The following is a 10,015-nucleotide window of genomic DNA, read 5'->3' on the forward strand; positions in this document are numbered from 1 at the left end:
CTTTGGTTGAGCTACAGAAAGGAGAGTCCACTGAGGAGGGACCTAAAAAAGCACAGAGTCAAGAAATGCAGAACAGGGCCTGATATTTGGATGAAATGAGCCCATGGACTTTGAGATACCAGAACAACACATCTCTCTTTCCTGTCTGAGTCAGAATGACTTTTTTGGGGGGGATGAGGTTCATTTGTAACTCAAGAAACCCTCAAAATCACAGCATTCACCACCAAAATGACTGTGGATATGATTTGCCTGCAGTTAGATGATTCAGAAGGCCCATCAGGAATTTGCAATGTCATTGTCTGTCTGAACAATATTTTCTTATTTTCTGTATTCTCAATCCTGGGGCATTGGGGGCCTCACTGCCTGCTGCCTGGTGATAGCTAACCCCTTCAGGGCTTAGTTTAGTCTTAGAGAGAGTGAAGGACTCCCACAGGAGTCTGCCTTTCATATGCAAACCAACCAACCCAGAGGCCAGACTCTGGGCCACCTCCCGTCTGGCTCAGTCTGCAGGAGGCACTGTTCCTCTGTCCTAATCCTCCTGGAGTCTGCTGAATTCATTCAGATGTGCCAGTTCTAAGCCTGCTTCCCAGGTCCTGCTTTGTTTTCCTTGTGGAAGTCACAAGGAAAGATACTGCCTGTGCTTTCCTTTGCTCCTGCCTCCTGACTGCCCCTGGTGCTTTCCTGCCGGGCCCTGCATGACATGCCCTGTTCCCTCCCCTAGGGAACTGTGAGTGACAATCTATTTTTCCCAGTGACAGTCATCCCCTGATCTGTGGGCCTCACCATACCTGAATAATAATCAAATCTGCATTTTGAAACACTGCCGTGCAGTTAAGATGTTGCAGTAAGTGGTACACTGGATGCTAGAAAAGGCTGTTTCCATGACTGTTCTGGGAGAAGGGAGCAGAGAAGGAAGGCCTGTTGCTAAAATTCTCTTTTGCTTTTGTTCCAAGGATGTTAGATGTTAGCGAGCATCAGAGCCTCATATCATCCTGCAAAGGTTTACAGCCATTGGTAATGAGGGTTGGGATCCTGTGCTCTTGGTAGGATTTGTTGTATTTTATATTCTATACATTAGTGGAGGGACAGAAAGTTCTAAATATGTGCAAATGGTGATTCCTAGCAGCCCTCTGAGTGTGCAAGCACAACAGAAAGGCATTATCTCTAGTTGTTTCACAACTGTTACAATACCAGCTTTCATCTAAGAATTTCTTTTGAAGCCAGAATGGTACCCTCATTTATGTGCTCTCTGTCCCCAAAGGGAAAAAAAACCCCAATTTATCTACCTTGTTCTGCTAGTGATTGGTCCTACGTGTCATTTTTAGGGCTGGCAAGGTGGTCAGGTCCCCAGCATAAGGAAGTAAGGAGCTCACATTTTCCATTTGAGGCTCTAAGCACACGGTCACCCACTCTGGAGAGCTGAAGGCTGGGGTTCATTCATTCTCACATTCATTGATTTGTAATGTGGTGCTTCTTGGATGGAGATTGAGTGTTCAGTTTCTTTTAAAGCTGGAGAACTACTGTTTTCCAGATTGCAAGTTTCTGAATTATCTTTGTGTAACACTCTCTGTGAATGTCTGGGTGCCTGGTTTGGTTGACTTAAAATTAGAAGGCCAACGTGAGGAGCCACAGGTATTTATTTGTGATCCAAAATCATAGCTCTCCATGAAGCACTGATTCAAGCAGACACCCAAATAGTGTTCCGATGAGGATGGAGGCGAAGGCCAGGGGGAATTTATGAGAAAGGGAAGGGAAACAGTTGCATCAGTGGAACGAAATCATTTCTGTGGGTGTTTAGTAAGTGAAGGAAGGCATTTCTATAGGTGTAGATAAGCTAACATAGTGATGCTAATTCTAAAGAATGTCTTTAATTTTTAGTCTATAGTCACAATGTCTGCTTTCTTGTTATCTTTACACACAGTTGTTTGGGAAACAGTGCCACTTTAGGCCCAGTCCGAAGGCTTGGCTCTCATGTTCCAGAGGTTTGAGGAATAGGATGGGCCATGGGCCAGGAAGCTCCCCGGAGAAGGCAGCTCCGACTCCCTTTGAAAGTAGCTCTGTTTGTATTATTTCTCCCAGTTTCAAGAGAAGGAAACCAAGGCTGACTAGCTTAGGCTGAAAGTAGATTTTCAGGGAGGATCATGGAAGAATATTGATAGATATGTGTATTCCAACTGCCCTCTTGATGTTCCGCTTATCTGTCAGACCTCACCCTTACTGGACAGAAGAATTCCAAGAAGCTGGCAAGCCACCCCAAGGAGGGGTTCTGGACATACCAGGACTTTTGATTCAACACCCACATGCTTGAAATTCTTCTTGACCCCATATAATTTGTCCCCCTAGCTTGTACCGGTGCTCTTCTCCCCAGGAGAAGTTTCTGGCAGGGTTTCTTTCTTCCTTTCAATAAAGCCTGTTACTCTGGTCTTTCGGACTCCCATGGATTCCATCATTTGGTGCCAAAACCCAGGACAGGGTATTAACTGCCTGGAGGATCACTCTTTGCTGTCCAAACTTACAACCAGGGAAGCAATGGGCAGTGGCAGCTCGTCCCAGGCTTACTCCCTGATTCTGTTTGGATGTGTAATTGTAGGTCAATTGGCCGGCAGTCTAACCCTGTCCTGAACCCCTGCTGGACCAGGAAGGTAAGGAGTTTCTCCCTTCCCCTTCCCCAGTTGGCCTCCAAATTTTTCTCTAAAAACACCCCTTCCTGGTCAGACGATTTTGACTTTGGACCCCATATCTACGGGTGGTGTGCCTCTACTCCTTTATGGACGTCTACGAAAGTCTAGGTGCGCCTAGCCAGGCCGGCCACTCTCCTATGTCCTGGGATCTCAGCCTTGGGGTGACGACCTCTTGTCTGAGACTCTCTCTCTACGAAGATTTTCTTCTCTTGAAACTATGACTGGAGGAGGGGACGCCCCCTTCTCTCACCAGTCTCCTCTACTGTGGGCTCCTCTCAGTCCAAACTGTCCAGCCAGGCTCCCCTTGGAACATGGGCCCCTCCCAACTTCAGGCCTCAGAGACTACTCCTCTACTCCTTCGGGACTACTCCTTTGGGACTCCTCTACTCTTTCGTGAGTCCTCTACTCCTTTGGGACTCACCCTACTCTCTGAGGTTCAGTTTGGGAGATTTCTACTTTGAGTGGCTAGTTTCTACAGACTTTCTGAAAAGTCTAGGCACCTAGCTAGGTTGCATTCTACTACCATTACAATATCCTAAGAGATCTTGACAATTTCTGATCCTAAGAGATCTTGACAAGGGGAGGGCATCAGAAATTCCTTATGTGCGGGCTTTTCTTCTCCTTTCTCTCCTGCCCTTAATTTCTGTGCCTTCTGTTCTACATGCAGGCCATTTTTGTGCAAAGAAACCTCACCTAAAACCTTTGCTCCTAATCTCTCCTTCTCTGTAGACTCCCAACTCTCTCTCTCCTGCCTGACTCCTGGGGGCACCCCTCTCTCAGGACCCCTCTCTGGTACCTCTGCAAATATCTTCAACTTGAGTCTCTTCCCTCCAAGAGCCCCCTCCCTTCGCAGAAACCTGCTTCTCATTCACCTGCAAATACCACACTCTCTTTCTCCTCCCCTGCTGGCCAGGGGCTTCTCCCTTCTCCACTGTGTTCTTCATCCCCTCCCCTCTCCTTAGAAGCTGTGGCTCTGGCTGAGGTACCTGTCTCTTCTCTGACCCCTCCTTCCTCCTTACAAACTGTGACTGTGCCTCTTTCCTCCTCGCCTTCTCCCCTTTCCTCAGAGCTCTAAATCTTTTTTGACTCCTCTGACCATGTGGCACTTTAATCTCCTCCTCCTCTTGCAGATTCTGTCCCTCCTTCTTTCCATCCAGCTGCACACACTGTCCATCCATCTACTTTCTCTCTTCCTCCCCTCTATGCTGGCAACTCCCTGCCATCTCAAAAAACTTAAAAAAACAGAAGTGTATATTAAGATATGTGAGTATGTAATCCATCTTGTCTCTTTGTCAGAAAATATTTCTAGTATAATTTGAATTGAAACAAGTAAAGCATGCTCATTTAAATTCCTTAATTCACCCTGGCCGGTTGGCTCAGTGGTAGAGCGTCGGCCTGGCGTGCGGGGGACCTGGGTTCGATTCCCGGCCAGGGCACATAGGAGAAGCGCCCATTTGCTTTTCCAACCCCCCCTTCCTCTCTGTCTCTCTCTTCCCCTCCCGCAGCCAAGGCTCCATTGGAGCAAAGATGGCCCGGGCGCTGGGGATGGCTCCTTGGCCTCTGCCCCAGGTGCTAGAGTGGCTCTGGTCGCGGCAGAGCGATGCCCCGGAGGGGCAGAGCATCGCCCCCTGGTGGGCAGGGCTTCGCCCCTGGTGGGCGTGCCGGGTGGATCCCGGTCGGATGCATGCGGGAGTCTGTCTGACTGTCTCTCCCCGTTTCCAGCTTCAGAAAAAAAAAATCCTTAATTTATAACTTTTATGTAAAGTCTTTGTTTAATGTGTAACTGTGTCTATTTCTAAGGCCTTAAACTAATAATTATCCACCTCTTAAACCAGGCTTACACATCCCCATGGACTCTTCCTGCAATACCTCCATCTTCCTGTTCAAAAACCTTCAGGGGCTTATTGCCTCATACAAGCCTTACACCTAATCAATGAGGCAGCAATTCCTCTCCATCCAGTAGTCCCTAATCTCCACAGGTCCTAGACCTCAAGAATGCCTTCTTTACCATTCTTTTACACCCTGACTTTTACTTTCTGTTTACCTTTATCCAGACACTAATGCAGGCCAGCACTTACATGAACTGTCTTACCCCAGGGGATCAAAAACAGCCCACACCTGTTTGGGCAGGCACTAGCTCAGGATTTAACAGCATGCAATCTCAAAACTAGTACTCTCTTACAATATGTAAATAACCTACTCCTCTGCAGCCCCTCCCTGCCTGCCTCAAGGAGACACACAGCCACTCTTCTTAACTTCTTTGCTATGAAGTGATATTGTGTCTTCTCTGCTAAGGCTCAACTTCATTCTCAGTCTGTAGTCTATCTTGGCATTGCCTTAACCCCCACCACCTGAAGTCTCACCCTAAATCAAACTCAGACCCTCCGCAGTCTCCAACCACCTACCACTAAAAATCAAATCTTTTCTTTTCTTGGTCTAATAGGCTTCTTTAAATACTGGATTCCCAATTTTGCTCTCTTAGTCAAGCCCCTCAGTGAGATCTGAGCATGGCTTTTAAGGTCTATAATGGCCAAGGAAGTAACAGAAAAGGCAAATAAGGCCCAAAAGAAGTCAGGAAATACCAGCTTTTGGCTCCAGTGCCCTAAAGGGCTTCATAGAATTCCATCAGGGCCCTACTTCAAGAGTGGGGAAAAAAAAAAAGTCATTGAACTGAAGCCTGCCAGGCTTCCCGGCCCCATCAAGGGACACACCTCTGCTGTGGAAAGAGGGACATGAGAAGGTAAGCTGCCCCCTTGCTCCATGGAAGGAGGGTTCAGTCTCTTCTAGCCCTGCTCCAGCTACCTGTGACCTGACCTTGCCCAGCGTGCTGGGAATTGCCACTGAAGGCCCAAGGAGCCTAAGGTATTTCTTCCAAGTAGCAGATAAACTAATCTCATTTCTTGTAAACACAAGGGCCATCTACTATGCCTTGCTTGAATATTTAAATTTTATTTATCTCTCAAAGATCTCTACTGTGGGTATTGACAGTCTTATTTTTTTACTTTATTTAATGTATAGTATCTCCTTTATTCCTCTTATCTCAATGCCCCATGTCTATTATAGGCTGGGACCTGCTGCTAATTCCAGCTAGAAGCAGTGGTCACTAGGACTTAAACTCTAACTGCAAAGTGTAGAAATGTAACCATTCTTTCCCTAAGTACTTGCAGGATTTATAGGTTACTCAGCAAACAGTTCAAAGACTGTCCAAGAGGCGCTTTCAGCATTACATTACCCAAGGACTGACTTTCACGTGGACAGGTCCACACACCATGATCTTGACAACTCCCACTGCTGTTAAGGGCGACTCTTTCCTCCACCCTGACCATCTGGAGCTCAGAAACAGAGAAACGAAACCAACCCCTTGTCCTTCCATTTTCTATTCCCCTCTCAGCCCGCCTCACCCAATCACGGGCTTTCTACTTGTGTGGGACCAACACCTATATATGTCTCCCTACTAATTGGACAGAAACCTGTACCCTAATCTATCTCACCCCAAATATCAACCTAATCCCACCTCATGAACCTCTTCCAGTTCCTAGTACACTACTCGTCAAACTAAGGACCAAACGAGCTGTGCAGGTAATTTCTCTTCTTGTTGCTTTAGGAATCTCTACAAAAGTAGGTCTAAGGGCAGGGTACTGGCCACTTCCCTGTCTTATTCCTTCTCTCTCTCTCTCTCTCTCTCTGAAGCCCAGCAAATTTGTAAACATAGAATCAGTGGTTTCACACAAACTGGGTGTCTTGACTATAGCCTTTCATTAGTCCACTCACTCTCCTATTTATTTTTCTAACTTTTAGACCCTTCCACTTACATTTATTCACTAGTTTCTTACAGAACTGCATGCAGACCTTCGCCAATCAGAAAATTGGAAAATCTACCTAACCCTACACACCAACCCTAAAACCTGCCCTCGCGAAACAGAAAAATCTGAAACCCTATATCAGCAAGCCTCCTAAATCCTATCTTTCAACCCCTACAGGTCCCCTAACCCTAAAGCTCTCCTGTATCCTTGAAGAACTAGGAGAATGAATAGCATTCACCTCTTAACGCTTCTCAATCTTTTTACCCTTCACATAGTAAGGGGACGAGATCGCTGGGTCTTCTTGGCTGAAGAAGAGCCTGCAAATGAACATGAAACATTTCTTTTAGCTAACTGCTCTCTCCAGGGCTGCCAGGAAAAAATATCTCTAACTTTACCATGGAAGAACTTTCACCCCCCGCTATACAACCCTCCTTATCTCTGCAGTCCTGATCTCCAAACACTTGTCCCCTTCTTTATCAAGTTCCTACAGGTTCGGATGAGAGAAATCTCTAGGATTACCTACAATTAAATGCTTCTACACTCCTATTCTTCAATACACCAAGGAGAACTTCACGAGGGAAATATCAAATAGGTAGGGATGACAGCAGAAAGAAGCTGCCTCTCAGCCTGAGAAGTTCCCTCCTGAATGTTCTCCAAACCTCCTTCCTTTTAAACCACACATATTCAGTCCTTCTAAAAACTTATACCAACAGGTTCCCTGTCTCTAAAAATCTCCACATGTCCTCCCATTTGAGAGGAACCAGACCAACTAGTCTCATGAGGCTCATCCAGGAGACCATGTATCACCATGTCACCTTATTCAATCAGCACTTGCAGCACGCAACTAACAGTTATTACCTCGAAAAATTATTTTACTTCCTCACTCAGGTTTTCGAAGACATCGCCTGGTTCAGCACAGAAATGGATGACCCCCTTAACTGGATGAGGGACTTGGCTTTGCAAGGTTCCCTTCTTGAGTTCTCTCCAGAAGAAGCAATAATTTTCCAATTTTTTCTCCTCTTTCTCCTCATCACCCCTCACCATATATTATAAAATTAATAACTGCCTTTCTTTTATATGTAACCACAGAGTTGAGAAATGATAGATATGTGTATTCCAACTGCCCTCTTGATGTTCGCTTATCTGTCAGACCTCACCCTTACTGGACTATCGCCCCTGAGACAGAGGAATTCCATGAAGCTGACAAGCCACCCCAAGGAGGGGCTCCAGACATACCAGGACTTTTGATTCAACACCCACATCCTCGAAATTCTTCTTGACCCCATATAATTTGTCCCCCTAGCTTGTACCAGTGCTCTTCTCCCCCGGAGAAGTGCCCGGCACGGTTTCTTTCTTCCTTTCAATAAAGCCTGTTACTCTGGTCTTTCAGACTCCCATGGATTCCAACAAGTATCAGCTCACAAAATTGATAGGGAAAGCTGAAGAACTCAGCTGGAAAAATGGGCAGAAACTGAGGATGCGTGGCAGCAAGGAACAGCCAGTGTGGGATGTGGGACCGTCACTCAGGGCATTGTCACCCCCACTGGACACGGTTGCTGCTGACATGGCTCCCACCACTGGACACGGTTGCTGCTGACATGGCTCCCACCACTGGACACGGTTGCTGCTGACATGGCTCCCACCACTGGACACGGTTGCTGCTGACATGGCTCCCACCACTGGACACGGTTGCTGCTGACATGGCTCCCACCACTGGACACGGTTGCTGCTGACATGGCTCCCACCACTGGACACGGTTGCTGCTGACATGGCTCCCACCACTGGACACAGTTGCTGCTGACATGGCTCCCACCACTGGACACGGTTGCTGCTGACATGACTCCCACCACTGGACACGGTTGCTGCTGACATGGCTCCCACCACTGGACACGGTTGCTGCTGACATGGCTCCCACCACTGGACACGGCACTTCTGTTGGACCCTTTCAAGCCCTGGGTTCATTGCTTTGCATGTTTGGTTACAGTGGACACAGGATTTATGATCTTGTGATTTATAATAAGAAATATATATATATATTTGGTCTTCTCCCATGTTCTTGCCACAGAGGCTCTCAAGAACCTAAACATTTCCTAAGTGATGAAAGCGATAAAAGTGCATTTTTATGCTAATGAGGTGACTTTTGGAAAGTCTCTAAGTCCTCTAAGGATGAAGCTGGTTGCCAGGGGAACTTTCAGACCCACTCTCTACCTCTGGGGAGGAGAGAAGGGCTGGAGGTTGGATCAAATAATGGCCGATGGCTTAGCCCAGGGGTAGTCAACCTTTTTATACCTACCGCCCACTTTTGTATCTCTGTTAGTAATAAAATTTTCTAACCGCCCACTGGTTCCACAGTAATGGTGATTTATAAAGTGGGGAAGTAACTTTACTTTATAAAATTTATAAAGCAGAGTTACAGCAAGTTAAAGCATATAATAATAATTACTTACCAAGTACTTTATGTCGGATTTTCGCTAAGTTTGGCAGAATAAATCTTTATAAAACAACTTACTATAGTTAAATCTATCTTTTTATTTGTACGTTGGTTGCTCCGCTACCACCCACCATGAAAGCTGGAACGCCCACTAGTGGGCGGTAGGGACCAGGTTGACTACCACTGGCTTAGTCAATCATGCCTATGTGATGAAGCCTCCATAAGGACCCAGAAGGCAGAGGTTCTGAGAGTCGGCAGCTTGGTGAACCTGTGGGGGTGCTGGGGGAGTAATGCTCTCATGAACATGGAGGCTCAGTATCCCCTCCCCATACCTTGCTCTCCATATCCCTTTTGTCTGGCTGTTCCTGAGTTGTACAGTAACTTTTGTAATAAACTGGTCATCTTGTAAGTAAAATGTTTGCCTGCATCCTGTGAGCTGCCCTAGCAACCCGAGGAGTGCATTATAGGAGCCTGCAATCTACAGCTGGTAGGTCCAAAGCCAGGTGACAGGTACTTTCAGTCGGTGTCTGAAGGGTGGGGACAGTCTTGTGGAACTAAGTCCTTAACCAGTGGGATCCAATGCTATCTACAGGTATGCAGAGTCAGAAATGAATTAATTGCTTAGTGATGTTGGGAAAAACCCGTATTGCAGGATTACGCAGGGGAGGGCAAAAGTAGGTTTATAGTTCATGCAGAGAAATACAAATTAATATATAATAATATAAGAATAAACTCTGTGTTTTGCATAGTCACAACTATAAGCCTACTTTTTGCCCACCAGGTATATTGTTCAGAGTGCATACAACATCTTATAAGGCTGCATCCAAATATCACAGTGTTGTCTCCAAGATAGCACCATAACTGAGGATTCAGAGGGCTACTGCACCATTGCATAACTGCCTTTGGGTGATGGGGTGCATTATAGTACTATTGAACTCCACGGGTACCAACCAGATGGCCTAATTTTTTTTCCTGTAAAGTTAAGCCCCTAGAAAAAAATGTACCAGGAGCTGTAATTGTATATAGGCATACAGTTAGTCCAGTAATGGATATCCTGATAGAGTCATGTTGGAGGATATAGAGAAAGCAAATTCACTTGA

This window comes from Saccopteryx bilineata, chromosome 1, assembly GCF_036850765.1.
Source record: "Saccopteryx bilineata isolate mSacBil1 chromosome 1, mSacBil1_pri_phased_curated, whole genome shotgun sequence".
NCBI lineage: Eukaryota > Metazoa > Chordata > Mammalia > Chiroptera > Emballonuridae > Saccopteryx > Saccopteryx bilineata.